The sequence below is a fragment of the Solanum tuberosum genome, unplaced genomic scaffold, assembly GCF_000226075.1.
Source record: "Solanum tuberosum cultivar DM 1-3 516 R44 unplaced genomic scaffold, SolTub_3.0 scf00838, whole genome shotgun sequence".
In the NCBI taxonomy this organism is placed as follows: domain Eukaryota; kingdom Viridiplantae; phylum Streptophyta; class Magnoliopsida; order Solanales; family Solanaceae; genus Solanum; species Solanum tuberosum.
The window spans coordinates 14,647-21,869 of NW_006239758.1; positions in this window are offsets into that span (position 1 = coordinate 14,647).

Genomic DNA, 7,223 nt, shown 5'->3' on the forward strand with positions numbered 1-7,223 from the left:
AGTAATACAATACAAGCATCATTTTTACAATTTTCATTTATCAAATAACTATGAATTCAATAAATCAATTCATCAATTCAAAATAAATTACTCCCTCCGTTTCACAAAAAACGACCTAGTTTGACTTGGCACGGAGTTTAAGAAAATAAAGAAGACTTTTGAATCTTGTGATCCTAAGTTAAAGTTATTATGTCAAATGTATAAAATTGGTCTTTAATCTTGTGGCTTTAAACATGTCACGTGAAAAATTGAAATTAAAATATTACCAAAAAAGAAAGAGGTCATTCTTTTTTAAACAGACTAAAAAGGAAAGGATGTCATTCTTTTTTAAATGGAGAGAGTATTTAATTATAATAATATAAAACACAAAAATATAAACAATTGTTAATATGGTACTGTTTTATGTATGGTATATTTATATTCCCATCATGTCAAATAAAAAAAAAATATCAAAAAAGAAAAAGTAATTTAAACTATACTTGTAAGTTATGAAATTATTAAGACTAAAATTAAAGGGTACGAGCTATGAGTAGTTATTATTTATAAATATATTAAATTAGAAAAACTTAAAATATTAGAAGTTATATTTGTCATTTTATAATAAGTAAAGGGGCAAAGAAATTCTTGACGAAAAAAAATGTCAAATACCTTGAGCATAAATTTAACTACCTTATGCATGCTCTTAATAACAACAATTACATGAATAATGTAAAAATCAAGCTAAAAAGATATCAAGAAAATATATAATAAATAAATAAAGGAGAAAGTAATACAATACAAGCATCATTTTTACAACTTCCATTAATAAAAAAAAATATGAATTCAATAAATCGATTCATCAATTCATAATTCTTCGAACCCATATCGTTATCGTTATCGGTATTCATTTCACAAACCGGTTTTCATTGAAGAATTTTATTCTTCAAGATTAAAACATAAATATAATACCACATAAACTATATATATACACACACACACAATGTTACTACTTCAAATATGAAATAATAGAATAATCATATGTATAAAGAAAAAATGATGGAATACCATAAGGTGTTTTAAATTTTTAATTAAATATTTAGGAGTTACGAATATGAAAAGTATGAGTTATGAATATTATTAAGAGTGAAAATGAAATAAATGAGTTGTGACGGTAAGACTTTTAATAAAGCAAATAAAGGATGAATAAAAACAAATAAAGAAGAGAGGAAATAGTGCTTAATGTCTATAGTTACGTGGAAACTATTTCATGAAAATGGATATCAACCTTTGTTGTTTAAATGAATATCAAAAAATAGTTTTAAATTTTCTAATAAATTATACAAATAGAAAAAATTAAGAAAAATGTCAAAAATTTGAATAAAAAGATTAATGAAATTGGAATTTGTTTAATAATCATACTAATTTATTATGTATACGTTATTATATTAATTATTATAGTTATTAATGAAGAATTGAGAAGTCACTCCAAATTCCAATCAGGCATTCTCCTTTCTTAATTACATTCAATTACTCTACTTTAATTTTAAAAATAGGGAAAATAAAGAAAAATATCAAAAAAAAAAAAAAAAAAAAGGATAAATATGAATGGCGGCCTTAGGGAGGTGTCACATCATCTTTTATATATATATATATATATATTATTTTTTATATCAGAACAAAAAAAAAATTGTACTAACAATATTAAATTAATGTACTCAACTAAATAAGGTAATAAATTTTTATAATTAATTTTTTAAAAATATTTATATATAAGTAATAAATATTAGTTAATCTTAAATTTTAAATTTTGTTACTTTTTATAAAATTCAAGAGTGAGGTAGTAACCTTAGCCTCAACCATCTTTTTAGGCCAAGTCATGATTAAAATCTTCAAAACTTCTGATACCAATGCCTCCCTCATCCATAGGGAAACAAAGATTCTTCCAAGAGCTCCAATGATATACCTTCGGGAAGAGTCAAAGCAGAGAGAGTATATGGGAAGAGATTGCAGAGCACTCTTAAGACTTTAATTAACAATATATGCACATACTTTTATTTAATTATAAACATAGTTTATAAATTACATACATAGCAGAATAATTAATTTTTTTATGTTAATTTAATTATATAAATTCGATTTCTTCTCTTCTATTTTGGGATTATATGCCTTATTTATCTCTCAATTACAGTTTTGTTTGCACACGTTACTGCCTTTTGAATGATATTATTTTATTTTCTTCCTTTTTATTCATTTGTAAAGTAAAAACCTTTTTACTTTTCCAACAATTTATTCTTTCTAAATATTCATTATTCCCTATGTAGTTTTATTTGGAGAGAAATTGTAACCATTGTTGTCTTTCTATCTTCCGTTCATATTCATCATTTTCCCCATTCTTTTCTTTCTCACTGGTTTAATGCTTTCACCATTTTTATCTTTTCTCTTAACGTCAGTCATCCCTCAATATTATAAAATACAAACAATTCAGCCATTATATACCACCAATAAATTTGAACAGTTATATCATATTTTCACCAAAAAAATCATAACGTAGTAAATCAACATGCAATCGATCACCAATGTTACAACAATAATTACACCACTATTATAAATTGATCCTTATTATGAATTAGCTAATTAACCAAATATGGATTAAATTGTGATTAACATTCATTAAAAAAATCTGAATTTCAACAAAAACCTAAAAGATTCAAATGTATACTTTTTCAAAACAAAACCAAAAAAAAAAAACACCAATGTAAATTTTGAGGCGCAAATTTGGGGCAAGTCTTTTTTGTTATGCCGTGGTGTACCACATTTACTACAAGTGACTTTACACCTTTTGAATTCTCCTTCGTTGAATTCCTTCTTACGATCATTATTTGGTGGTCTGCCTTGTTGTTTTCTTGCAATTGATGGTAACACTATTCTTCCATAATATGTGATTGAATATACCAAGTGCTTTCACAAGGCATTGGATCAATTGAGATTGCATAAGAATCTTGAAAAGTCTTAGAACTATAATAAGCTGAATAATAATCTTCGCGGTGTTTGTTTCTATATCTGATAGCAGTAACTGTATGACTACAAGAAATCTCATATTGTAATCCACGTACTTACCTGTGTTAGATTACAATTTATTGTTAATCAATCTCCAAAATACACTATAAAATACACCAATAGATGAACCAAAAAATACCATGAAAATTAATGTTTATATACGACCTAAATATATCAATTACATAAAAAAAATACACTATCTAAATTCCTAGCAAAAAGGCTATCATTTGTGGTAGCCTGTTGTCCATTAAGAATAGAAGTGCTGCAACTTGAGCCCTTTTAATTTTCCCTGAATCAATGTAGAAGCCTCAAATACACCAATAGATGAACCAAAAAACTACCTTGTTAGTTGGTGATTATATATGACCTTACATATATCAATTACACCAGAAAATACACTATATACACAAATAGATGAACCAAAACTATCATGTTAGTTGGTGTTTATATACGACCTAAAATTAACAATTCTACCAGGATATACACCATAAATACAGCAATAGATGAACCAAAAAACTACCATGTAAATTGGTGCCTATATACTACCTAAATATATCAATTATACCAGAATATACATCACAAATACACCAATAAATGAACCAAAAAACTACCATGAAAGTTGGTGTTTATATACAACCTAAATATATCAATTATATCAGAAAATACACTATCTACTACCCCAATAGATGAACCAAAAAAAATATCACGTAAGTTGGTGTTTAAATACGTTATAAAATATACAATTACATCAGAACATAAGGACCAAAAAACTATCTCAAATTTTTGTGTTTATTAACAATCAATATACACTATCAATTACATCAAATCACCTACACCAAATACACTATCAATTACACCTAGTCTTTTACCAAAATAATATTCAAGGAATTTGGTGTTTATATCACTCACACCAAAAATAAATGATGAATAATGGTGTTTATAAAAACATACTACAGAATTGAACCTAATAATATACCAAAAACAATTAATAATATTTATTGTTTATTCAAGAATTGAAACTAGTCAATCGTTGCACCAGATCATTTACCAAAGCATATGAATTTTATATCTAACCACAAAAACATACAATTTAAACCAACGAATAAATACCAAAATGACCTAATATAGATTGTAAGAAAAACTATCATATGAAAAAAATCGCAAATATATTAAAATAATTGCGTAAAAAAACCAATTCAATAGTTATTTGTTCAAATACCTAATGCGTCCCATCGTTCGTTGTGTTGAATTAGAATTCAAAAAATTGTTGGTATCCATGTTCCAACAATCGATCAGAATGAGTAGAAAGAGAATTTTATTTTTGTTAAAAACCTTTCTTCATGAGAGAGAATATATAACAAATTTGAGTAAATCATGGAAGGTAAAATAATTGGAGAAAATCAAGAAATATGAGATAAGCGTGGCTGACTATTTCTAGGTTTTTTTTTTTTAACTATAAATTCTAGTTTTGAAAAAAAACTATTGCTATATAAGTGGAAAAAAAAACTATTGATATATAGTAGTACTTAAAGTTTTTGCCCACATAAAAGAATCACTGATTTTCCAGAAAAATATTTTCAAAACAAACCCAAAATAGTGCTTACTAGATACACACGGGTATGGGGCGCTTACACATATACAGTGATTATAGTTGAAAACGCTATTCGACAACATAATTCAACTAACATGGGTTGTAGCGCAGTGGTGTGAATGCTTCACCTTAACCAGGGGTTTCAGGTTCGAGTTCGGATATGGAGAAAAACATGTTGGGAGTGTACCAACCGAATGGGTATGCAATGCGCGATCCGGATTTAGTCGGGCTCCAATGTGGACTCCGGACACCAAATGGAAACCAAACCAAAAGAAAACAATGACAACAAAGTTCAGTGTAGCATGTGATCTAATAGTACCACCCATGCAAACAAAGTCTGTTGGGGTAAAGCACTGATGCAACTCATTGTCTCAAGGGCCCTATTGAAAGATGACTATCCATGTGCCTAAATATTAAAAAGCAAGTTAACGATTGACTCATGCCTAGATGTGGTCCTATTCCTTGGGACAGATAACAAATTATTTAGGTAAAAAATTCTACAGAGGTAAGCCCCAAACCTGTTTGCAGTTCTTACGTCGTTAAGCATTTAACAATTCTTTCACTGTTGCTTATATATCTCACCATGCTGTTAAAGTGATGTTCCCTCAAATATATGATGTAAAACACCGCACACTACAGAGCCCATTCAGGATGACGCTTCCAACAAGATTCTTGTTACACCGTGTATCATGCACAAAATTACCTTTTTTATTAATGCATATCGAACATAACACAATCAGCTAAAGCTGAAGTCCTACCGCAGGGATCAACGAAGAAAGAACTAATTAAGTACACGTGGTGAAAGACAGACTAATAATATATAGGAAGCCCTAACATATATACGTTGTATATTTAAATTGAACAAATAAAAATAAACATCACTAAGTAAAAAAAATAAAATAACATAGCAAGGAGTAGTATATTTTATTAACACATGAAACAAGTGGGTGATGATATTTCATTGTGAAATTTTAAAAAATTAGTTTTTGTTTTTAAAATGAAAAATGATATTTGAAAATTGATCCAATTGTGTTTGGTCATGAATACAAATTGGAGTAGTTTTTTTTTTTTACCTTTACTAGTAATTGAAGTGAAAAACATAGAAATATTTTTTTTTTATTGTTTTTCAAATCCTTAAAGATTCTGGAATTCACTTCAAGTTGAATTTTGGAATTTATGGCCAAACACAGTTTTCTTGAAGTTCAAATCCAGAAAAAAATTGATGGCCAAAAGCAAGTTTTTGAAATAGAATTTACCTATTTAGAGATTAAGTAAAAATAATACTCTATTCCTTCCGGTTTGTTTGTCTGTTTTTTATTTGACACAATGTTCAGAAATTAAATAAAATTTTGAATTTTGTAATTTTAAATTAAATATATGTGAAATGTAGCAAATTACTCTTTAATCTTATGGTCTTAAATATGAAATTAAAGATTTAGTTCATGCCAAAAGGAAAAGAAATATTCTTTCTTAAATGGATTAAAAAAAATTAAAGCAAACAAATTAAAATGAAAGGGGTATAAGTTGTAACAAATAATCACTTGAGACAATTAAAATGTATTTGAAAAGCTTTGGTATAAACACTCATTTTACACTCAAAATAGTATTCCTATTAGTTTAAATGTTTTGCTTTTTCTTTATAGTTGGTTTAAAAAGGATTTTTATTATCGATACATACATTGTATACGTGTATATAAAATATATTGATAGTATATGGCAAAAACGGCCACGTCAAAGAAATGACTAAAAGAAAGTGACAGATTCAGGTTTTATTTTTCTTACTTATTCTTTAATTAGCAACCATTTATAGTTTATAAAGCAATGATTATGTGTGTTAGCATCTATGTTATAATTAGGTATACCTAAATTAAAGTTATTCTGATAGTTCATTCTCTTACCAAATGAAAATTTATTTGATGACATGCCATTTTGTATCACAAGAACAGTAGTAATTTGAATTTCGTTGAACTTCGAACTCACTCAACGACTACAATTACACTTGAGTTTTGTAAGAAGAAGAAGTATAGAAAATTTAGAAAATTTATAGTTTAAAATAAGAGGAAATTATTTTCTGTTATTTATAGCCAATAAATGGTTGTATTAACACGTGCTTATTGCCCTTATTATGAAAATCACAACCCATAGAAAAAGTCACAACTCATCGGAAAATCACAACTCACAGCTAGTTTGAAAGGTCACAGCCCTTAGAAAAAATTGCAACCCTTCGAAAAAGTCACCACTCCTCAAAAAAGTTACAACTCTTTGAAAAAATCACAACCCTTCGAAAAAAGTCACAACCCTTCAATGTGAACAAATGTATGAATTTAATATAATATATAAATAAATAAATATAAATATAAAATATAGAAAATATGCTAAATTAAGTGTTTTTAGTTGGGGATATTATAATAATTTCATATTTAAGTTAGGAAATTCTAATTTTTAAAGGAGTAAAATTTAGAGCAACTTTCACATATAGCAAACACAAAATTCATATTTGTATGTTATAGCAAAGTTTGCATAATTGCGCTCCATAGCAAACATAAATGTGTATATTTTGCTATACATATAAAAAAGAAAGCAGTTGTATAATCTG